The sequence below is a fragment of the Pleurodeles waltl genome, chromosome 12 (assembly GCF_031143425.1).
Source record: "Pleurodeles waltl isolate 20211129_DDA chromosome 12, aPleWal1.hap1.20221129, whole genome shotgun sequence".
NCBI lineage: Eukaryota > Metazoa > Chordata > Amphibia > Caudata > Salamandridae > Pleurodeles > Pleurodeles waltl.
The window spans coordinates 577,898,934-577,924,404 of record NC_090451.1 but is presented as its reverse complement, the minus strand read 5'-3'; positions in this window follow the sequence as shown (position 1 = coordinate 577,924,404).

Here is a 25,471-nt window from a genome sequence, read left to right as displayed (position 1 = left end):
AAGACCGCGGCGCAAAGCCGCATTGGTTAACATAGAACCCTATGGGTTTCAGGAGCCAATGACGAAGTGCGCCGGCGGTCGCGATATGCACCGCCGCAGGCTTGACCGCCATTTTCTATCAGCTTAATCACTCGAGACCTGATCATCCACAGGAGAGGACCTATACTGCAAGTGCTGCTGTGACCTCAGTCTGGAAGAGACAATGGCTGCTGCGACTGGGGAAAGGGCCCCTGCCTTCACTTCTGAAGAATTGGAGAAACTCGTGGATGGGGTCCTCCCCCAGTATGCGCAACTCTACGGTCCTCCAGACCAACAGGTTAGTACACTGGGACCATGCTTTGTGGGCAATGCCTGGGTTGAGTGGGGTGAATGAACGATGGTGCGGAGGGGAGCGTATGAGGCATGCATCAAACGACAGATGAGAGCATGTGCCACATGGCAAGGGTGGGGATGGGGGGACACTCACATCGAGCATGCAGAAAATGATGATATTGTATTTTCTCTCCCTGCACGTGTCACATAGGTCAGCGCCCATCAGAAAGTCGACATTTGGCGTGCCATCACCAAGGATGTCCGGACCCTGGGGGTCCACAACAGACGGGGCACCCACTGCCGCAAGAGGTGGGAGGACATCCGCCGCGGGAGCAGAAAGACCGCGGAGGCTCTGCTGGGGATGGCCTCCCAACGTAGGAGGGGTGCCACTCGTCAATTGACCCCCCTGATGTCTCGGATCCTGGCGGTAGCCTACCCAGATTTGGATGGGCGCGTGAGGACATCACAGCAGACACAAGGGGGTGAGTACAAGCACATTCTGCTATCTTAGCGCGCAGTGGAGGTGTCTGGGTGGGGCAGGAGGGATGTGGGCATCCCTAGGCCAGGGCGATTTCTGTAGGCTAGTCCCCTCCGTAAGGCATGGCCCTGTGCCCCCGCCCTCCACCTCTGTAGGGTGCCAAGTACAGCTATCCATGGCCTTGTGTCACCAATATGTGCAGATGTCGTCCATTGGCTTGTAGGCCAAGTCTCCCTGATTGAGTAGTGTACCCCAAGTGCGCGGCGTAGTGCAGGGGGCTTCTGTGTCTGTCCTCTCCGCCAACTGTGTTGCCAATGCATGCACTCAACATGTCTTTTTCCCCCCCCCCACCTTTTTTGGTCTGCTCTTCCTGTTCATGTGTGCATTAGCATCATCTGGCGGAGGAGAAGTGGCATTGGAGCACGAGGGAGCTGCATCTCATATGGCTCCGGAGGGCCATGCAACAGACTCTGATTTCACCAGTGAGACGGAGGGCGAGGGGGGCTCCACAACGGGGACAGGTGGAGACATCAGCGACACCGACACGTCCTCGGAAGGGAGCTCCCTTGTGGTGGCGGCAACATCCGTGCCCACCGCAACAACAGGTACAGCCGCCACCCAGCGCACCAGCTCCGCCCTCCAAGCAGCCCCTCAGCGTTCGCCCCGTGCCCGCTCGCACACCAAGGCGGGCATCTCCTTCGCCCCAGGCACCTCAGGCCCTGCCCCAGTTACCCCTGCTGCCCTCAGTGAGGAGGTCATTGACCTCCTCCAGACGCTCATTGTTGGGCAGTCTACCCTTTTGAATGCCATCCAGGGGGTGGAAAGGGAGGTGCATCGGAGCAATGCATACCTGGAGGGCATTCATTCGGGTCAGGCTGCCCATCAGTGATCGTTCAACGCTCTGGCCTCAGCACTGACGGCAGCCATTGTCCCTGTCTCCTGCCTCCCTCCTCCAACTCCCTCCACCCAGTCCCACTCCCCTGTTCCTCTGCCTATCCCAGACACACCTACAGACCAGCCTGCACACACCACAACACCCAAGGTCAGCTCATCCAAACATAAGCACCACACATCCCACAAGCATTCACACAAGCAACATCCACATGCAGACATGCCAACAGCCACTGCCTCCTCTGTGTCCCCCTCCTCCTCGTCTCCCTCCTCCCTCCCTGTGACGTCTCCACTCACACTTGCATGCACCACTTCATCAGCCACTACGTCCATCACCAGCACACCCACCAGAACACTCCGCACACGGGCAGTCACCACCCCCACTGCCATTTACACGTCCCCTGTGTCCTCTCCCAGTGTGTCTGTCACCCCCTCTTCCAAACCACACAAACGCAGGCAGCCACCCACCCAACAGCCATCCACCTCACGACAGCCTCCGTCACAAGCACCTGCACCCAAAGATAGCACACTTGACTCTCCTACAACCACATCCTCTTCCTCCACTCCCATACCCACTGCACCTACCCTTCCCATTGCTCCTAAAAAGTTTTTCCTCTCCAAAATTAACCTCTTTCCATCACCTGACCCACCCCCTCCATCTCGTAAAAGTCCAATCTGCACCTCAGCCACCACAACCCCTGGACCTACAAGGACCATAGTCCAGGGATATTGGAGTCCACCACCTTCGAGGGCAGCTACATCGGCCAGCAGCAAAGGGACAGCCAGCCCACCCCCTGGAAAAAATCCCAAAAAGGCAAGGGCCGGCACGAGAGGACAGAGACGGCAGCCTCCACAGGCACCACCCTGGCACCGTCAGGGAGTGGGGTGCCACCTGGCACATCTCCAAAGGGAGGCAAGGGCCACAGAGGATCAGGCAAGGATGGCAAGGGCAGCACGGCCGACAAATCCGGCAGCAGGCGAGCTGCCCAGGAGGGCCCCACCAGCCCCATTCCAGGGGTGAAGGAGGACACCCACGGGCACGGGACACCAGCACAGGAGGGCCCCGCAAGCGAGAAGTCGGATGGCGAGTGAACACCATATATTGGCGGATCTGGTGCCCTGGAGACACATGTGAAGAACCGCTGAACAGGGCACCGCCGTCTCAAGAACCGCTGAACAGGGCCCTTCAAGACAAGCACCGCTGAACAGGGCACCACCGTCTCAAGAACCGCTGAACAGGGCCCTTCAAGACAAGAACCGCTGAACAGGGCCCTTCAAGACAAGCACCGCTGAACAGGGCCCTTCAAGACAAGCACTGCTGAACAGGGCCCTTCAAGACAAACACCGCTGAACAGGGCACCGCCGTCTCAAGAACCGCTGAACAGGGCCCTTCAAGACAAGAACCGCTGAACAGGGCCCTTCAAGACAAGCACCGCTGAACAGGGCCCTTCAAGACAAGCACCGCTGAACAGGGCCCTTCAAGAGAAGCACCGCTGAACAGGGCACCGCCGTCTCAAGAACCGCTGAACAGGGCCCTTCAAGACAAGCACCACTGAACAGGGCACCGCCGTCTCAAGAACCGCTGAACAGGGCCCTTCAAGACAAGAACCGCTGAACAGGGCCCTTCAAGACAAGCACCGCTGAACGTGGCCCTTCAGGACAAGCACCGCCCCGCTGGGCACTTCCTCTCAAAGACCGCTCCGCTGGGCACTTCCTCTCAAGCACCGCTCTGCTGGGCCCTTCATCTCAAGCACCGCTCCGCTGGGCACCGCCGTCTCTGCACCGCTCCGCTGGGCCCTTCAACTCTAGCACCGCTCCGCTGGGCCCTTCATCTCAAGCACCGCTCTGCTGGGCACCGCCGTCTCTGCACCGCTCCGCTGGGCCCTTCAACTCTAGCACCGCTCCGCTGGGCCCTTCAACTCAAGAACCGCTCCACTGGGCACCGCCGTCTCTGCACCGCTCCGCTGGGCCCTTCAACTCTAGCACCGCTACGCTGGGCCCTTCATCTCAAGCACCGCTCCGCTGGGCACCGCCGTCTCTGCACCGCTCCGCTGGGCCCTTCAACTCTAGCACCGCTCCGCTGGGCCCTTCAACTCAAGCACCGCTCCGCTGGGCCCTTCAACTCTAGCACCGCTCTGCTGGGCACCGCCGTCTCTGCACCGCTCCGCTGGGCCCTTCAACTCTAGCACCGCTCCGCTGGGGCCTTCATCTCAAGCACCGCTCCGCTGGGCACCGCCGTCTCTGCACTGCTCCGCTGGGCCCTTCAACTCTAGCACCGCTCCGCTGGGCCCTTCAACTCAAGCACCGCTCCGCTGGGCACCGCCGTCTCTGCACCGCTCTGCTGGGCCCTTCAACTCTAGCACCGCTCCGCTGGGCCCTTCATCTCAAGCACCGCTCCGCTGGGCACCGCCGTCTCTGCACCGCTCCGCTGGGCCCTTCAACTCTAGCACCGCTCCGCTGGGCCCTTCAACTCAAGCACCGCTCCGCTGGGCACCGCCGTCTCTGCACCGCTCCGCTGGGCCCTTCAACTCTAGCACCGCTCCGCTGGGCCCTTCATCTCAAGCACCGCTCCGCTGGGCACCGCCGTCTCTGCATCGCTCCGCTGGGCCCTTCAACTCTAGCACCGCTCCTCTGGGCCCTTCATCTCAAGCACCGCTCCGCTGGGCACCGCCGTCTCTGCACCGCTCCGCTGGGCCCTTCAACTCTAGCACCGCTCCTCTGGGCCCTTCAATTCAAGGACCGCTCCGCTGGGCACCGCCGTCTCTGCACCGCTCCGCTGGGCCCTTCAACTCTAGCACCGCTCCGCTGGGCCCTTCATCTCAAGCACCGCTCCGCTGGGCACCGCCGTCTCTGCACCGCTCCGCTGGGCCCTTCAACTCTAGCACCGCTCCGCTGGGCCCTTCAACTCAAGCACCGCTCCGCTGGGCCCTTCAACTCTAGCACCGCTCCGCTGGGCACCGCCGTCTCTGCACCGCTCCACTGGGCCCTTCAACTCTAGCACCGCTCCGCTGGGCCCTTCATCTCAAGCACCGCTCCACTGGGCACTGCCGTCTCTGCACCGCTGGGCCCTTCAACTCTAGCACCGCTCCGCTGGGCCCTTCATCTCAAGCACCGCTCCGCTGGGCACCACCGTCTCTGCACCGCTCCGCTGGGCCCTTCAACTCTAGCACCGCTCCGCTGGGCCCTTCAACTCAAGCACCGCTCCGCTGGGCACCGCCGTCTCTGCATCGCTCCGCTGGGCCCTTCAACTCAAGCACCGCTGACACATTGGCAGAAGGGGCAGGCCTGGATCAGTGTCGGACAGGGCTGCACGATACACTCTGGGCACCAAGAGTCCTCCAGTACCGCTGGAGTCTGTCATCCACTTGAGAGACTGTGGCTTTGCACTCCCCAGGATGGCACAGTGGGCAAGCCACCCACTGTAGAGACTTGAGAGACTGTGGCTTTGCACTCCCCAGGATGGCACAGTGGGCAAGCAATATATTTGAATTCCAATAACATATTATTTTGTCTTTGCATTCTTCCGGGGGGTTTGGGGGGTGTCACTCTGAGTTGTTGCTCTGCATTGGTGTGTAGGTAGTTGGGGGGGGGGGGTGTCGCGTATGTGTGTGCCCATATTCTTTTCTCCTCCCCCCTCCCCTGTGTCGTAGGTGCAGTACTCACCGGTGTCTTCTGCGCCGACGTTCGTGCTCCTGGTAGAGGAGCAGGTAGACAATTGCTGGTAGGATGTGTAGTTCTGGTTCCATGCTGTCCAGATTCCTCATGGAGTGTGAAGGGTGAGCGTTTTCCCGTTCGTAGTCTGTTTCCGCCGTGTTTTTATCGGCGGGGCTCCCGCCCCGGAAAAGGTGGCGGATTGGTGAGTTGTGATAGGGTGGGCGGTACATTGTCTGCCGCCTGTCTGTTGGCGGTGACCGCCGCGCTGCTTGTCTGTACCGCCGTGGCGGTCGGAGTGTTAAAGTGGCGGTCTGTGTTGGCGGTTCCCGCCAGGGTCAGAATTCCATTTTTTTGCCCGCCTGCCTGTTTGCGGGTTGGCCGCCGCTTTAACACCGACCGCCAGGGTTGGAATGACCCCCTGTATGCCTGGGTGTATCAGTGTATGCATGAGTCTGTGCCTGGGTGTATCAGCAATGTGTGTCAGTGTGTGTCATAGTGTGCCTGGGTGTGTCAGTGCATTCATAAGTGTGTCAGTGGTTGTATCAGTGTACACCTGTGTGTGTTAGTGTATGCTTCATTGTATGTCTGGGTGTGTCAGTGTATGCATCAGTGTGTGCCTGTGGATGTTAGTGTATGCATCATTGTGTACCTGGGTGTGTCACTCTATGCAGCAGTGTGTGCCTCATAGTGTGTAAGCATATGCATTAAGTCTGCCTGATTGTGTGAGTCTATGAATCAGTGTATGCCTGGGCTTGCCAGTGTATGTATTAGTCTGTGTCTAGATGGGCCAGAGTGTGCCTTGGGGTGTCAGTGTGTGTAATACTGTATACCTGGGAGTGTCAGTGTAGGCATCTGTATATGGCTGGGTGTATCAGTGTATGCATCAGTGTGTGCATGGGTGTGTCAGCTTATCCATCAGTGTATGCCTGAGTGTGTCTGTGTATGCATTGGTGGTTGCATGATTGTGCTAGTGCTTGTATCAGTGTATACCTGGGTATGTCAGTGTATAAATCAGAGTGTGAACATGGGGGTGTCAGTGTACGCAGGAGTGTCTTCCTTGGTGTGTAAGTGTAGAAATCAGTGTATACCTGGGTGTGTCAGTGTAGACATCAGTGTGTGCCTGTGTTTGTCAGTGTATGCATGAGTGTATACCTGTGTGTGTCATTGTGTGTGTTAGTGTCTGCATGGGTGTGTAAGTGTATGTATTAGTGTATGACTGGGTATGTCAGTGTATGCATCAGTGTGTAGCTGGGTGTGTTAGTGTATGCATGGGTGTGAATCTGAGTGTGCCCATGTATACATCTGTCTGTGCCTGCATGTGTCAGCGTATGCATCAGTGTATGGCTGGGTATATCAGTGTATGCATCAGTGTGCACCTGGGTGTGTCAGTGTATTCATCAGTGTGTGCATGGGTGTGTCAGTGTATGGAAGAGAGTCTGCAAGGTTGTATAAATGTATGAGTCAGTGTATTCCTTGGTGTGTCAGTGTATGCAGGAGGGTGTGCTTGGTATGTCTGTGCATGCATGACTGTGTGCCTGAGTGGGTCTGTGTATGCGTCAGTATGTGCCAGGGTTGATCAATGTATGCATCAGTGAGTATTTGGGTGTGTCAGTGTACGCTTCAGTATAACTAGGTGTGTTAGTGTACGCATAAGTGTGTACCTTTGTATGTCAGTGTATACCTGAGAGTCTGCATGGGAAAATAACTCTATGAATCAGTGTGTGCCTAGGTGTGTCCGTGTATACACAAGTGTGTGCTAGGTGTGTCAGTGTTTGCATTGGCGTTTGTCTGGGTGTGCCAGTATATGCATCAGTGTGTTCTAGGGTGTTAAGTATGCCTATGTGTGTGCCTGGGTGTGTCAATGTATTGAACAGTGTATGCCTGGGTGTGTCAGTAAATGCATCGGTATGTGCCTCGGTGTGTCAGTATATGAATCAGTGTGAGGCTGGGTGTATCAGAATGTATGTCAGTGTCTGCCTGGGTGTGTAAGTGTAGGAATCATTATACGCCTGGGTGTGTTAGTGTATGAATCAGTGTGTGCCTGAGTGTGCCAGTATATGCATGAGTGTGTGCCTGGGTGTGGCAGTGTATGCATTTGTTTATGCCTGGATGTGTCAATGTATACATCAGTGTGTGCCTGGGAGTCTCTGTGTATGCATCCCTGTGTATTGATTGTGTCAGTGTATGCATCAGTGTACGACTGGGAATGTCAGTGTGTGCATCAATGTGAACCTGGGCATGTCAGTGTATGCATCATTGTGTGCACAGGTGTGTGAGTGTGTGCAAGAAAGTCTGCATGGTGTGTGACAGTGGATGAACCACTGTGTGCTTGAGTGTGTCAGTGTATGCATGAGTGTGTGCTTGGTGTGTCAATGTATGCATGACTCTGTGCCTTGGTGTGTCAATTTGTGTGTTAGTGTGTGCCTGGGTGTGTCAGTGTGTGCATCAGTGTGTACTTGGGCATGTTAGTATATGGATCATTGTGTACCTAAGTGTGTCATTCTATGCAGCACTGTGTGCCTCATTATGACTCAGCATATGCATTAAGACTGCCTGAGTGTGTGAGTGTATGAATCAGTGTATGCCTGGGCTTGCCAGTGTATGTATTAATGTGTGTGTCTGGGTGGGCCGGAGTGTTCCTTGGGGTGTCAGTGTATGTATCACTGTGTACCTGGGTGTGACAGTGTATGCATCAGTGTATGGCTGGGTGTGTCAGTGTATGCATCAGTGTGTGCATGGGTGTGTCATCTTATGCATCAGTGTATGCCTGAGTGTGTCTGTGTATGCATTGGTGTGTGCATGATTGTATTAGTGCTTCTATCAGTGTGTAACTGGGTATGTCAGTGTGTACATCAGAGTGTGACCCCGGGGTTGTCAGTGTATGCAGGAGTGTGTGCCTGGGTGTGTAAGTGTAGAAATCAGTGTATACCTGGATGTGTCAGTGTAGACATCAGTGTGTGCCTGTGTTTGTCAGTGTATACATGAGTGTGTGCTTGTGTGTGTCGGTGTGAGTGTTAGTGTCTGCTGGGCTGTGTACATGTATGAATCAGTGTATGCTTGGGAATGTCAGTGTATACATCAGTGTGTGCCTTGCTGTACCCTTATCATGAGTGTCTGCCTGGGTGAGTGAGTATATGCATGACTATGTGCCTGGGTGTGTCAGTGGAGACATTGGTGTGTGCCTATGTGTGTCAGTGAATGCATCACGTTGGGCCTGGGTGTATCAGTGTGTCACTCAGTATGTTAGTGTATGCTTCAGTGTGAGCATGAATGTGTGAGAGTAAGCCACAATATATGCCTATTTGGGTCAGTGTATGCATCAGTGTGTGCCTGTGTGTTAATGTATGCATCAGTGTGTGCCTGGGTGTGGCAGTGTATGCATGAGTGTATGCCTGGGCATGTTAGTGCTTGCATGAGTGTATATAGTGGTTTGTCAGTGTATGCATCAGTGTGTGCCTCGGCATGTGTCAGCATATGTACAAGTGTCTGACTGGGTGTGTACGTGTATGAATCAGTGTATGCCTGGATGTGCCAGTGTATGCATTAGTGTCTGACTAGGAATGTCAGTGTATGCATCAGTGTGAACCTGTGTGTCATTGTGTGTGTTAGTGTCTGCATGGGTGTGTAAGTGTATGTATCAGTGTATGACTTGGTATGTCAGTGTATGCATGAGTGTGTAGCTGGGTGTGTCAGTGTATGCATGTGTGTGAATCTGAGTATGCCCGTGTATACATCTGTCTGTGCCTGTATGTGTCAGTGTATGCATCAGTGTATGGCTGGGTATATCAGTGTATGCATCAGTGTGCACCTGGGTGTGTCAGTGTATTCATCAGTGTGTTCATGGGTGTGTCAGTGTATGCAAGAGAGTCTGCAAGGGTGTATAAATGTATGAGTCAGTGTATGCCTTGGTGTGTCAGTGTATGCAGGAGTGTGTGCTTGGCACGTCTGTGCATGCATGACTGTGTGCCTGGGTGGGTCTGTGTATGCATCAGTATGTGCCAGGGTTGGTCAATGTATGCATCAGTGTGTACTTGGGTGTGTCAGTGTACTCTTCAGTATACCTAGGGGTGTTAGTGTATGCACAAGTGTGTACCTTTTTATGTCGGTGCATGCCTGAGAGTCTGCATGGGAAAATAACTCTCTGAATCAGTGTGTGCCCAGGTGTGTCCGTGAATGCACAAGTGTGTGCTTGGTGTGTCAGTGTTTGCATTGGTGTTTGTCTGGGTGTGCCAGTATATGCATTAGTGTGTTCTAGGGTGTCAGTGTATGCCTCTGTGCGTGCTTGGGTTTGTCAATGAATTGAACAGTGTATGCCTGGGAGTGTCAGTAAATGCATCAGTATGTGCCTCGGTGTGTCAGTAGATGAATCAATGTGAGGCTGGGTGTATCAGCATGTATGTCAGTGTCTGCCTGGGTGTGTAAGTGTAGGAATCATTATACGCCTGGGTGTGTTAATGTATGAATCAGTGTGTGCCAGTATATGCACAAGTGTGTGCCTGGGTGTGGCAGTGTATGCATTTGTATATGCCTGGATGTGTCAATGTATACATCAGTGTGTGCCCGGGAGTGTCTGTGTTTGCATCCCTGTGTATTGAATGTGTCAGTGTATGCATCAGTGTAAGACTGGGAATGTCAGTGTGTGCATCAATGTGAACCTGGGCATGTCAGTGTATGCCTCATTGTGTGCACAGGTGTGTGAGTGTGTGCAAGAAAGTCTGCATGGTGTGTGACAGTGGATGAACCACTGTGTGCTTGAGTGTGCCAGTGTATGCATGAGTGTGTGTTTGGTGTGTCAATGTATGCATGACTCTGTGCCTTGGTGTGTCAATGTGTGTGTTAGTGTGTGCCTGGGTGTGTCAGTGTGTACTTGGGCATGTTAGTATATGGATCATTGTGTACCTGAGTGTGTCATTCCATGTAGCAGTGTGTGCCTCATTATGACTCAGCATATGCATTAAGACTGCTTGAGTGTGTGAGTGTATGAATCAGTGTATGCCTGGGCTTGCCAGTGTATGTATTAATGTGTGTGTCTGGGTGGGCCGGAGTGTTCCTTGGGGTGTCAGTGTATGTATCACTGTGTACCTGGGTGTGTCAGTGTATGCATCAGTGTATGGCTGGGTGTGTCAGTGTATGCATCAGTGTGTGCATGGGTGTGTCATCTTATGCATCAGTGTATGCCTGAGTTTGTCTGTGTATGCATTGGTGTGTGCAGGATGGTATTAGTGCTTGTACCAGTGTGTAACTGGGTGTGTCAATGTGTACATCAGAGTGTGACCCTGGGGGTGTCAGTGTATGCAGGAGTGTGTGCCTGGGTGTGTAAGTGTAGAAATCAGTGTATACCTGGGTGTGTCAGTGTAGACATTAGTGTGTGCCTGTGTTTGTCAGTGTATACATGAGTGTGTGCTTGTGTGTGTCGGTGTGAGTGTTAGTGTCTGCTGGGCTGTGTACATGTATGAATCAGTGTATGCTTGGGAATGTCAGTGTATACATCAGTGTGTGCCTTGCTGTACCCTAATCATGAGTGTATGCCTGGGTGAGTGAGTATATGCATGACTATGTGCCTGGGTGTGTCAGTTTAGACATCGGTGTGTGCCTATGTGTGTCAGTGTATGCATGACTTTGGCCTGGGTGTATCAGTGTGTCCCTGGGTATGTTAGTGTATGCTTCAGTGTGAGCCTGGGTGTGTGAGAGTAAGCCTCAATATATGTCTGTGTGGGTCAGTGTATGCATCAGTGTGTGCCTGTGTGTTAATATATGCATCAGTGTGTGTCTGTGTGTTAATGTATGCATGAGTGTGTGCCTGGGTGTGGTAGTGTATGCATGAGTGTATGCCTGGGCATGTTAGTGCATGCATGAGTATCTACCTTGGTTTGTCAGTGTATGCATCATTGCGTGCCTTGGCATGTGAGGGGATATGTAAAAGTGCCTGACTGGGTGTGTACGTGTATGAATCAGTGTATGCCTGGATGTGCCAGTGTATGCATTAGTGTCTGACTAGCAGTGTCAGTGTATACATCAGTATGAACCTGGGTGTCAGTGTGTGCATCATTGTGTGCACAGGTGTGTGAGTGTCTGCAAGAGAGTCTGCATTGGTATGTAAGTGTGCAAATCAGTGTGTGCCTGGGTGTGTCAGTCTATGCAAGACTCTGTGCCTGGGTGTATCAGCATGTGTGTCAGTGTGTGTGGCATTGTGTGCCTGGGTGTGTCAGTGTATGCATCAGTGTGTACTTGGGTGTGTCGGTGGTTGTATCAGTATACACCTGTGTGTGTCAGTTTATGCATCATTGTGTACCTGGGTGTGTCATTCTATACAGCAGTGTGTGCCTCATAGTGAGTCAGCATATGCATTAAGTCTGCCTGAGTGCGTGAGTCTATGCATCTGTGTATGCCTGGGCTTGCAAGTGTATATATTAGTGTGTGTCTGGGTGGGCCAGAGTGTGCCTTGGGGTGTCAGTGTATGTATCACTGTATACCTGGGTGTGTCAGTGTAGGCATCTGTGTGTGCATGGGTGTGTCAGCTCATGCATCAGTGTATGCCTGAGTGTTTCTGTGTATGCATTGGTGTGTGCATGATTGTATTAGTGCTGGTATCAGTGTGTACCTGGGAATGTTAGTGTATGTATCAGTTTGTGAACCTAGGGGTGTCAGTGTATGCAGAAGTGTCTGCCTTGGTGTGTAAGTACAGAAATCAGTTTATACCTGGGTGTGTCAATATAGACATCAGTGTGTGCCTGTGTTTGTCAGTGTATGCATGAGTGTGTGCCTGTGTGTGTCATTGTGTGTGTTAGTGTCTGCATGGGGGTGTAAGTGTATTTATCAGTGTATGACTGGGTATGTCAATGTATGCATCAGTGTGTACCTGGGTCTGTCAGTGTATACATGGGTGGTAATCTGAGTGTGCCCGTGTATACATCTGTCTGTGCCTGCATGTGTCAGTGTATGCATCAGTGTATGGCTGGGTATATCAGTGTATGCATCAGTGTGTGCATGGGTGTGTCAGTGTATGCAAGCGAGTCTGCAAGGGTGTATAAATGTGTGAGTCAGTGTATGCCTTGGTGTGTCAGTGTATGCAGGAGTATGTGCTTGGTGTGTTTGTGCATGCATGAGTGTACGCCAGGGTGGGTCAGTGTATGCATCAGTGTGTGCCAGAGTTGGCCAATGTATGCATCAGTGTGTATTTGGGTGTGTCAGTGTACGCTTCAGTATATACCTGGGTGTGTTAGTGTATGCATAAGTGTGTACCTTCGTATGTTCGTGTATGCCTGAGAGTCTGCATGGGAATATAACTCTATGAATCAATGTGTGCTGAGGTGTGTCCGTGTATGCACAAGTGTGTGCTTGGTGTGTCAGTGTTTGCATTGGTGTGTGTCTGGGTGTGTCAGTATATGCATCAGTGTGTTCTAGGGTGTCAGTGTATGCCTCTGTGTGTGCCTGGGTGTGTCAATGTATTGAACAGTGTATGCCTGGGTGTGTCAGTACATGCATCAGTATGTGCCTGGGTGTGTCAGTATATGAATCAATGTGAGGCTGGGTGTATCAGCATGTATGTCAGTGTCTGCCTGGGTGTGTAAGTGTAGGAATCATTATACGCCTGGGTGTGTTAGTGTATGCATCAGTGTGTGCCTGAATGTGCCAGTATATGCATGAGTGTGTGCCTGGATGTGGCAGTGTATGCATTCGTATATGCCTGGATGTGTCAATGTATACATCAGTGTGTGCATGGGTGTGTCAGTGTATGCATCCCTGCGTATTGAGTGGGTCAGTGTATGCATCAGTGTATGCATCAGTGTGAAGCTGGGCATGTTAGTGTATGCATCATTGTGTGCACAGGTGTGTGAGTGTGTGCAAGAGAGTTTGCATGGTGTGTGACAGTGTATGAATCACTGCATGCTTGAGTGTGTCAGTGCATGCATGAGTGTGTGCTTGGTGTGTGAATGTATGCATGAGTCTGTGCGTTGGTATGTCAGTTTGTGTGTCAGTGTGTGCTGGGTGTGTCAGTGTATGCATCAGTGTGTAGTTGGACATGTTAGTATATGCATCATTGTGTACCTGAGTGTGTCATTCTATGTAGCAGTGTGTGCCTCATTATGAGGCAGCATATGCATCAAGACTGCCTGAGTGTGTGAGTGTATGAATCAGTGTATGCCTTGGCTTTCCAATGTATGTATCAGTGTGTATGTCTGGGTGGGCCAGAGTGTTCCCTGGGGTGTCAGTGTATGTATCACTGTGCACCTGGGTGTGTCAGTGAATGCATCAGTGTGTGCCTGGCTGTGTTAGTGTATGCATCAGTATGTGCATGGGTGTGTCTGCTTATGCATCAGTGTAAGTCTGAGTATGTCTGTATATGCATTGGTGTGTGCATGACTGTATTAGTGCTTGTATCAGTGTGTATATGGGTATGTCAGTGCATGCATCAGTGTGTGAACCTGGGGTTGTCATTGTATGCAGGAGTGTCTGCCTGGGTGTGCAAGTGTACAAATCAGTGTATACCTGGGTGTGTCAGTGTAGACATCAGTGTGTGCCTGTGTTTGTCAGTGTATGTGTTAGTGTCTACCTGGCTGTGTACATGTATGAATCAGTGTATGTGTGGGAATGTCACTGTATAAATCACTGTGTGCCTTGCTGTACCCTTATCATGAGTGTATGCCTGGGTGAGTGAGTGTATGCATGACTATGTGCCTAGGTGTGTTCGTGTGCCCCTGGGTGTTTTAGTGTATGCTTCAGTGTGAGCCTGGGTGTGTGATAGTAAGCCTTAGTATATGCCTTTGTGGGTCAGTGTATGCATCAGTATGAACCTGGGTGTCAGTGTGTGCATCATTGTGTGCACAGGTGTGTGAGTGTCTGCAAGAGAGTCTGCATTGGTATGTAAGTGTGCAAATCAGTGTATGCCTGGGTGTGTCAGTCTATGCAAGACTCTGTGCCTGGGTGTATCAGCATGTGTGTCAGTGTGTGTGTCATTGTGTGCCTGGGTGTGTCAGTGTATGCATCAGTGTGTACTTGGGTGTGTCGGTGGTTGTATCAGTATACACCTGTGTGTGTTAGTGTATGCATCATTGTGTACCTGGGTGTGTCATTCTATACAGCAGTGTGTGCCTCATAGTGAGTCAGCATATGCATTAAGTCTGCCTGAGTGCGTGAGTCTATGCATCTGTGTATGCCTGGGCTTGCCAGTGTATATATTAGTGTGTGTCTGGGTGGGCCAGAGTGTGCCTTGGGGTGTCAGTGTATGTATCACTGTATACCTGGGTGTGTCAGTGTAGGCATCTGTGTGTGCATGGGTGTGTCAGCTCATGCATCAGTGTATGCCTGAGTGTTTCTGTGTATGCATTGGTGTGTGCATGATTGTATTAGTGCTGGTATCAGTGTGTACCTGGGAATGTTAGTGTATGTATCAGTTTGTGAACCTAGGGGTGTCAGTGTATGCAGAAGTGTCTGCCTTGGTGTGTAAGTATAGAAATCAGTTTATATATGGGTGTGTCAATATAGACATCAGTGTGTGCCTGTGTTTGTCAGTGTATGCATGAGTGTGTGCCTGTGTGTGTCATTGTGTGTGTTAGTGTCTGCATGGGTGTGTAAGTGTATTTATCAGTGTATGACTGGGTATGTCAATGTATGCATCAGTGTGTACCTGGGTCTGTCAGTGTATACATGGGTGTGAATCTGAGTGTGCCCGTGTATACATCTGTCTGTGCCTGCATGTGTCAGTGTATGCATCAGTGTATGGCTGGGTATATCAGTGTATGCATCAGTGTGTGCATGGGTGTGTCAGTGTATGCAAGCGAGTCTGCAAGGGTGTATAAATGTGTGAGTCAGTGTATGCCTTGGTGTGTCAGTGTATGCAGGAGTATGTGCTTGGTGTGTTTGTGCATGCATGAGTGTATGCCAGGGTGGGTCAGTGTATGCATCAGTGTGTGCCAGAGTTGGCCAATGTATGCATCAGTGTGTATTTGGGTGTGTCAGTGTACGCTTCAGTATGTACCTGGGTGTGTTAGTGTATGCATAAGTGTGTACCTTCGTATGTTCGTGTATGCCTGAGAGTCTGCATGGGAATATAACTCTATGAATCAATGTGTGCTGAGGTGTGTCCTTGTATGCACAAGTGTGTGCTTGGTGTGTCAGTGTTTGCTTTGGTGTGTGTCTGGGTGTGTCAGTATATGCATCAGTGTGTTCTAGGGTGTCAGTGTATGCCTCTGTGTGTGCCTGGGTGTGTCAATGTATTGAACAGTGTATGCCTGGGTGTGTCAGTACATGCATCAGTATGTGCCTGGGTGTGTTAGTATATGAATCAATGTGAGGCTGGGTGTATCAGCATGTATGTCAGTGTCTGCCTGGGTGTGTAAGTGTAGGAATCATTATACGCCTGGGTGTGTTAGTGTATGCATCAGTGTGTGCCTGAATGTGCCAGTATATGCATGAGTGTGTGCCTGGATGTGGCAGTGTATGCATTCGTATATGCCTGGATGTGTCAATGTATACATCAGTGTGTGCATGGGTGTGTCAGTGTATGCATCCCTGCGTATTGAGTGGGTCAGTGTATGCATCAGTGTATGCATCAGTGTGAAGCTGGGCATGTTAGTGTATGCATCATTGTGTGCACAGGTGTGTGAGTGTGTGCAAGAGAGTTTGCATGGTGTGTGACAGTGTATGAATCACTGCATGCTTGAGTGTGTCAGTGCATGCATGAGTGTGTGCTTGGTGTGTGAATGTATGCATGAGTCTGTGCGTTGGTATGTCAGTTTGTGTGTCAGTGTGTGCTGGGTGTGTCAGTGTATGCATCAGTGTGTAGTCGGACATGTTAGTATATGCATCATTGTGTACCTGAGTGTGTCATTCTATGTAGCAGTGTGTGCCTCATTATGAGTCAGCATATGCATCAAGACTGCCTGAGTGTGTGAGTGTATGAATCAGTGTATGCCTTGGCTTTCCAATGTATGTATCAGTGTGTATGTCTGGGTGGGCCAGAGTGTTCCCTGGGGTGTCAGTGTATGTATCACTGTATACCTGGGTGTGTCAGTGAATGCATCAGTGTGTGCCTGGCTGTGTTAGTGTATGCATCAGTATGTGCATGGGTGTGTCTGCTTATGCATCAGTGTAAGTTGAGTATGTCTGTATATGCATTGGTGTGTGCATGACTGTATTAGTGCTTATATCAGTGTGTATATGGGTATGTCAGTGCATGCATCAGTGTGTGAACCTGGGGGTGTCATTGTATGCAGGAGTGTCTGCCTGGGTGTGCAAGTGTACAAATCAGTGTATACCTGGGTGTGTCAGTGTAGACATCAGTGTGTGCCTGTGTTTGTCAGTGTATGTGTTAGTGTCTACCTGGCTGTGTACATGTATGAATCAGTGTATGTGTGGGAATGTCACTGTATAAATCACTGTGTGCCTTGCTGTACCCTTATCATGAGTGTATGCCTGGGTGAGTGAGTGTATGCATGACTATGTGCCTGGGTGTGTTCGTGTGCCCCTGGGTGTTTTAGTGTATGCTTCAGTGTGAGCCTGGGTGTGTGATAGTAAGCCTTAGTATATGCCTTTGTGGGTCAGTATATGCATCAGTGTGTGCCTGTGTGTTAATGAATGCATGAGTGTGTGCCTGGATGCACCAGTGTATGCAGGAGTGTGTGCCTGGGCATGTTAGTGGATGCATGAGTGTCTACCGTGGTTTGTCAGTGTATGCATCAGTGTGTGCCTCGGCATGTGTCAGCATATGTACTAGTGTCTGACTGGGTGTTTAAGTCTATGAATCAGTGTTTGCCTGGATGTGCCAGTGTATGCATTAGTGTACGGCTGGGTATGCCAGTGTATACATTTGTGTATGACTAGGAATGTCAGTTTATACATCAGTGTAAACCTGGGTGTGTCAGTGTATGTATCATTGTGTGCACGGGGGTGTGAGTGTCTGCAAGAGAGTCTGCATTGGTACGTAAGTCTATGAATCACTGTGTGCCTGGGTGTATCAGTGTATGCATGAGTCTGTACCTGGGTGTATCAGCAATGTGTGTCAGTGTGTGTCATAGTGTGCCTGGGTGTGTCAGTGCCGTCATCAGTGTGTCGGTGGTTGTATCGGTGTACACCTGTGTGTGTTAGTGTATGCTTCATTGTATGCCTGGGTGTGTCAGTGTATGCATCAGTGTGTGCCTGTGCATGTTAGTGTCTGCATCATTGTGTACCTGGGTGTGTAATTCTATGCAGCAGTGTGTGCCTCATAGTGAGTCAGCATATGCATTAAGTTTGCCTGATTGTGTGAGTCTATGAATCAGTGTATGCCTGGGCTTGCCAGTGTATGTATTAGTGTGTGTCTGGGTGGGCCAGAGTGTGCCTTGGGGTTTCAGTGTGTGTAATACTGTATACCTGGGAGTGTCAGTGTAGGCATCTGTGTATGGCTGGGTGTGTCAGTGTATGCATAAGTGCGTGCATGGGTGTCAGCTTATGCATCAGCGTATGACTGAGTGTGTCTGTGTATGCATTGGTGTGTGCATGATTGTGTTAGTGCTTGTATCAGTGTATACCTGGGTATTTCAGTATATGCATCAGTGTGTGAACCTGGGGGTGTCAGTGTACGCAGGAGTGTCTGCCTTGGTGTTTAAGTGTAGAAATCAGTGTATACCTGGGTGTGTCAGTATAGAAATCAGTGAGTGCCTGTGTTTGTCAGTGTATGCATGAGTGTGTACCTGTGTGTGTCATTGTGTGTGTTAGTGTCTGCATGGGTGTGTGAGTGTATGTATCAGTGTATGACTGGGTATGTCAGTGTATGTATCAGTGTGTAGCTGGGTGTGTCAGTGTATGCATGGGTGTGAATCTGAGTGTGCCCGTTTATACATCTGTCTGTGCCTGCATGTGTCAGTGTATGCATCAGTGTATGGCTGGGTATATCAGTGTATGCATCAGTGTGCACCTGGGTGTGTCAGTGTATTCATCAGTGTGTGCATGGGTGTGTCAGAGTATGCAAAAGAGTCTGCAAGGGTGCATAAATGTATGAGTCAGTGTATGCCTTGGTGTGTCAGTGTATGAAGGAGGGTGTGCTTGGTATGTCTGTGCATGCATGACTGTGTGCCTGCGTGGGTCTGTGTATGCATCAGTGTGTGCTTGGGTGTGTCAGTGTACGCTTCAGTATACCTAGGTGTATTAGTGGATGCACATGTGTGTACCTTTTTATGTCGGTGTATGCCTGAGAGTCTGCATGGGAAAATAACTCTATGAATCAGTGTGTGCCTAGGTGTATCCATGTATGCACAAGTGTGTGCCTGGTGTGTCGGTGATTGCATTGGTGTTTGTCTGGGTGTGCCAGTATATGCATTAGTGTGTTCTAGGGTGTCAGTGTATGCCTCTCTGTGTGCCTGGGTGTGTCAATGTATTGACAGTGTATGCCTGGGTGTGTCAGTAAATGCATCAGTATGTGCCTCGGTGTGTCAGTATATGAATGAATGTGAGGCTGGGTGTATCAGCATGTATGTCACTGTCTGTCTGGGTGTGTAAGTGTAGGAATCATTATACGCTTGGGTGTGTTAGTGTATGCATGAGTGTGTGCCTGAGTGTGCCAGTATATGCATGAGTGTGTGACTGGGTGTGGCAGTGTATGCATTTGTATATGCCTGGATGTGTCAATGTATACATCAGTGAGTGCCTGGGAGTGTCTGTGTATGCATCCCTGTGTATTGATTGTGTCAGTGTATGCATCAGTGTATGACTGGGAATGTCAGTGTGTGCATCAATGTGAACCTGGGCATGTCAGTGTCTGCATCATTGTGTGCACAGGTGTGTGAGTGTGTGCAAGAAAGTCTGCATGGTGAGTGACAGTGGATGAACCACTGTGTGCTTGAGTGTGTCAGTGTATGCATGAGTGTGTGCTTGGTGTGTCAATGTATGCATGACTCTGTGCCTTGGTGTGTCAATTTGTGTGTTAGTGTGTGCCTGGGTGTGTCAGTATGTGCATCAGTGTATACTTGGGCATGTTAGTATATGGATCATTGTGTACCTGAGTGTGTCATTCTATGCAGCAGTGTGTGCCTCATTATGACTCAGCATATGAATTAAGACTGCCTGAGTGTGTGAGTGTATGTATCAGTGTATGCCTGGGCTTGCCAGTGTATGTATTAATGTGTGTGTCTGGGTGGGCCGGAGTGTTCCTTGGGGTGTCAGTGTATGTATCACTGTGTACCTGGGTGTGTCAGTGTATGCATCAGTCTATGGCTGGGTGTGTCATTGTATGCATCAGTGTGTGCATGGGTGTGTCAGCTTATGCATCAGTGTATGCCCGAGTGTGTCTGTGTATGCATTGGTGTGTGCATGATTGTATTAGTGCTTGTATCAGTGTGTAACTGGGTATGTCAGTGTGTACATCGGAGTGTGACCCTGGGGGTGTCAGTGTATGCAGAAGTGTCTGCCTTGGTGTGTAAGTATAGAAATCAGTTTATACCTGGGTGTGTCAATATAGACATCAGTGTTTGCCTGTGTTTGTCAGTGTATGCATGAGTGTGTGCCTGTGTGTGTCGGTGTGAGTGTTAGTGTCTGCTGGGCTGTGTACATGTATTAATCAGTGTATGCTTGGGAATGTCAGTGTATACATCAGTCTGTGCCTTGCTGTACCCTTATCATGAGTATATGCCTGGGTGAGTGAGTATATGCATGACTATGGGCCTGGGTGTGTCAGTGTAGACATCGGTGTGTGCGTATGTGTGTCAGTGTATGCATCACCTTGGGCCTGGGTGTATCAGTGTGTCCCTGGGTATGTTAGTGTATGCTTCAGTGTGAGCCGGGGTGTGTGAGAGTAAGCCTCAATATATACCTGTGTGGGTCAGTGTATGCATCAATGTGTGCCTGTGTGTTAATGTATGCATCATTGTATGCCTGGGTGTGGCAGTGTATGCATGAGTGTATGCCTGGGCATGTTAGTGCATGCATGAGTGTCTACAGTGGTTTGTCAGTGTATGCATCAGTGTGTGCCTCAGCATGTGTCAGCATATGTACAAGTGTCTGACTGGGTGTGTACGTCTATGAATCAGTGTATGCCTGGGCTTGCCAGTGTATGTATTAGTGTGTGTCTGGGTGGGCCAGAGTGTGCCTTGGGGTGTCAGTGTGTGTAATACTGGATACCTGGGAGTGTCAGTGTAGGCATCTGTGTATGGCTGGGTGTGTCAGTGTATGCATCAGTTCGTGCATGGGTGTAAGCTTATGCATCAGTGTATGACTGAGTGTGTCTGTGTATGCATTGGTGTGTGCATGATTGTGTTAGTGCTTGTATCAGTGTATACCTGGGTATTTCAGTGTATGCATCAGTGTGTGAACCTGGGGATGTCAGTGTACGCAGGAGTGTCTGCCTTGGTGTGTAAGTGTAGAAATCAGTGTATACCTGGGTATGTCAGTATAGAAATCAGTGTGTGCCTGTGTTTGTCAGTGTATGCATGAGTGTGTACCTGTGTGTGTCATTGTGTGTGTTAGTGTCTGCATGGGTGTGTAAGTGTATGTATCAGTGTATGACTGGATATGTCAGTGTATGTATCAGTGTGTAGCTGGGTGTGTCAGTGTATGCATGGGTGTGAATCTGAGTGTGCCCCTTTATACATCTGTCTGTGCCTGCATGTGTCAGTGTATGCATCAGTGTATGGCTGGGTATATCAGTGTATGCATCAGTGTGCACCTGGGTGTGTCAGTGTATTCATCAGTGTGTGCATGGGTGTGTCAGTGTATGCAAGAGAGTCTGCAAGGGTGTATAAATGTATGAGTCAGTGTATGCCTTGGTGTGTCAGTGTATGAAGGAGGGTGTGCTTGGTATGTCTGTGCATGCATGACTGTGTGCCTGCGTGGGTCTGTGTATGCATCAGTATGTGCCAGGGTTGGTCAATGTATGCATCAGTGTGTACTTGGGTGTGTCAGTGTACGCTTCAGTATACCTAGGTGTGTTAGTGGATGCACATGTGTGTACCTTTTTATGTCGGTGTATGCCTGAGAGTCTGCATGGGAAAATAACTCTATGAACCTGTGTGTGCCTAGGTGTATCCGTGTATGCACAAGTGTGTGCCTGGTGTGTCGGTGTTTGCATTAGTGTTTGTCTGGGTGTGCCAGTATATGCATTAGTGTGTTCTAGGGTGTTTGTGTACGCCTCTCTGTGTGCCTTGGTGTGTCAATGTATTGACAGTGTATGCCTGGGTGTGTCAGTAAATGCATCAGTATGTGCCTCGGTGTGTAAGTATATGAATCAATGTGAAGCTGGGTGTATCAGCATGTATGTCGCTGTCTGTCTGGGTGTGTAAGTGTAGGAATCATTATACGCTTGGGTGTGTTAGTGTATGCATGAGTGTGTGCCTGAGTGTGCCAGTATATGCATGAGTGTGTGACTGGGTGTGGCAGTGTATGCATTTGTATATGCCTGGATGTGTCAATGTATACATCAGTGAGTGCCTGGGAGTGTCTGTGTATGCATCCCTGTGTATTGATTGTGTCAGTGTATGCATCAGTGTATGACTGGGAATGTCAGTGTGTGCATCAATGTGAACCTGGGCATGTCAGTGTATGCATCATTGTGTGCACAGGTGTGTGAGTGTGTGCAAGAAAGTCTGCATGGTGAATGACAGTGGATGAACCACTGTGTGCTTGAGTGTGTCAGTGTATGCATGAGTGTGTGCTTGGTGTGTCAATGTATGCATGACTCTGTGCCTTGGTGTGTCAATTTGTGTGTTAGTGTGTGCCTGGGTGTGTCAGTATGTGCATCAGTGTATACTTGGGCATGTTAGTATATGGATCATTGTGTACCTGAGTGTGTCATTCTATGCAGCAGTGTGTGCCTCATTATGACTCAGCATATGAATTAAGACTGCCTGAGTGTGTGAGTGTATGAATCAGTGTATGCCTGGGCTTGCCAGTGTATGTATTAATGTGTGTGTCTGGGTGGGCCGGAGTGTTCCTTGGGGCGTCAGTGTATGTATCACTGTGTACCTGGGTGTGTCAGTGTATGCATCAGTGTATGGCTGGGTGTGTCAGTGTATACATCAGTGTGTGCATGGGTGTGTCAGCTTATGCATCAGTGTATGCCCGAGTGTGTCTGTGTATGCATTGGTGTGTGCATGATTGTATTAGTGCTTGGATCAGTGTGTAACTGGGTATGTCAGTGTGTACATCGGAGTGTGACCCTGGGGGTGTCAGTGTATGCAGGAGTGTATGCCTGGGTGTGTAAGTGTAGAAATCAGTGTATACCTGGATGTGTCAGTGTAGACATCAGTGTTTGCCTGTGTTTGTCAGTGTATGCATGAGTGTGTGCTTGTGTGTGTCGGTGTGAGTGTTAGTGTCTGCTGGGCTGTGTACATGTATTAATCAGTGTATGCTTGGGAATGTCAGTGTATACATCAGTCTGTGCCTTGCTGTACCCTTATCATGAGTATATGCCTGGGTGAGTGAGTATATGCATGACTATGTGCCTGGGTGTGTCAGTGTAGACATCAGTGTGTGAGTATGTGTGTCAGTGTATGCATCACCTTGGGCCTGGGTGTATCAGTTTGTCCCTGGGTATGTTAGTGTATGCTTCAGTGTGAGCCGGGGTGTGTGAGAGTAAGCTTCAATATATACCTGTGTGGGTCAGTGTATGCATCAATGTGTGCCTGTGTGTTAATGTATGCATCAGTGTGTGCCTGGGTGTGGCAGTGTATGCATGAGTGTATGCCTGGGCATGTTAGTGCTTGCATGAGTGTATATAGTGGTTTGTCAGTGTATGCATCAGTGTGTGCCTCGGCATGTGTCAGCATATGTACAAGTGTCTGACTGGGTGTGTACGTGTATGAATCAGTGTATGCCTGGATGTGCCAGTTTATGCATTAGTGTCTGACTAGGAATGTCAGTGTATACATCAGTGTGAACCTGGGTGTCAGTGTATGCATCATTGTGTGCACGGGTGTGTGAGTGTCTGCAAGAGAGTCTACATTGGTATGTAAGTGTGCAAATCACTGTATGCCTGGGTGTTTCAGTGTATGCATGAGTAGTCTGTGCCTGGGTGTATCAGCATGGGTGTCAGTGTGTGTGTCATTGTGTGCCTGGGTGTGTCATTGGATGCATCAGTGTGTACTTGGGTGTGTCGGTGGTTGTATCAGTATACACCTGTGTGTGTTAGTGTATGTTTCATTGCATGCCTGGGTGTGTCAGTATATGCATCAGTGTGTGCCTGTGCATGTTAGTGTATGCATCATTGTGTACCTGGGTGTGTCATTCTATACAGCAGTGCATGCCTCATAGTGAGTCAGCATATGCATTAAGTCTGCCCGAGTGTGTGAGTCTATGCATCTGTGTATGCCTGGGCTTGACAGTGTATATATTAGTGTGTGTCTGGGTGGGCCAGAGTGTGCCTTGGGGTGTCAGTGTATGTATCACTGTGTACCTGGGTGTGTCAGTGTAGGCATCTGTCTATGGCTGGGTGTGTCAGTGTATGCATCAGTGTGTGCCTGAGTGTTTTTGTGTATGCATTGGTGTGTGTATGATTGTATTAGTGCTGGTATCAGTGTGTAACTGGGAATGTTAGTGTATGTATCAGTTTGTGAACCTAGGGGTGTCAGTGTATGCAGGTGTGTCTGCCTTGGTGTGTAAGTATAGAAATCAGTTTATACCTGGGTGTGTCAATATAGACATCAGTGTGTGCCTGTGTTTGTCAGTGTATGCACAAGTGTGTGCCTGTGTGTGTCATTGTGTGTGTTAGTGTCTGCATGGGTGTGTAAGTGTATGTATCAGTGTATGACTGGGTATGTCAATGTATGCATCAGTGTGTACCTGGGTCTGTCAGTGTATACATGGGTGTGAATCTGAGTGTGCCTGTGTATACATCTGTCTGTGCCTGCATGTGTCAGTGTATGCATCAGTGTATGGCTGGGTATATCAGTGTATACATCAGTGTGTGCATGGGTGTGTCAGTGTATGCAAGCGAGTCTGCAAGGGTGTATAAATGTGTGAGTCAGTGTATGCCTTGGTGTGTCAGTGTATGCAGGAGTATGTGCTTGGTGTGTCTGTGCATGCATGAGTGTATGCCAGGGTGGGTCAGTGTATATGCATCAGTGTGTGCCAGAGTTGGCCAATGTATGCATCAGTGTGTATTTGGGTGTGTCAGTGGACGCTTCAGTATATACCTGGGTGTGTTAGTGTATGCATAAGTGTGTACCTTCGTATGTTGGTGTATGCCTGAGAGTCTGCATGGGAATATAACTCTATGAATCAATGTGTGCCTAGGTGTGTCCGTGTATGCACAAGTGTGTGCTTGGTGTGTCAGTGTTTGCATTGGTGTGTGTCTGGGTGTGTCAGTATATGCATCAGTGTGCTCTGGGGTGTCAGAGTACGCCTCTCTGTGTGCCTGGGTGTGTCAATGTATTGAACAGTGCATTCCTGGGTTTGTCAGTACATGCATCAGTATGTGCCTGGGTGTGTCAGTATATGAATCAATGTGAGGCTGGGTGTATCAGCATGTATGTCAGTGTCTGCCTGGGTGTGTAAGTGTAGGAATCATTATACGCCTGGGTGTGTTAGTGTATGCATCAGTGTGTGCCTGAATGTGCCCGTATATGCATGAGTGTGTGCCTGGATGTGGCAGTGTATGCATTTGTATATGCCTGGATGTGTCAATGTGTACATCAGTGTGTGCATGGGTGTGTCAGTGTATGCATCCCTGCGTATTGAGTTGGTCAGTGTATGCATCAGTGTATGCATCAGTGTGAAGCTGGGCATGTTAGTGTATGCATCATTGTGTGCACAGGTGTGTGAGTGTGTGCAAGAGAGTTTGCATGGTGTGTGACAGTGTATGAATCACTGCATGCTTGAGTGTGTCAGTGCATGCATGAGTTTGTGCTTGGTGTGTGAATGTATGCATGAGTCTGTGCGTTGGTATGTCAGTTTGTGTGTCAGTGTGTGCTGGGTGTGTCAGTGTATACATCAGTGTGTAGTTGGGCATGTTAGTATATGCATCATTGTGTACCTGAGTGTGTCATTCTATGTAGCAGTTTGTGCCTCATTATGAGGCAGCATATGCATCAAGACTGCCTGAGTGTGTGAGTGTATGAATCAGTGTATGCCTTGGCTTTCCAATGTATGTATCAGTGTGTATGTCTGGGTGGGCCAGAGTGTTCCCTAGGGTGTCAGTGTATGTATCACTGTGAACCTGGGTGTGTCAGT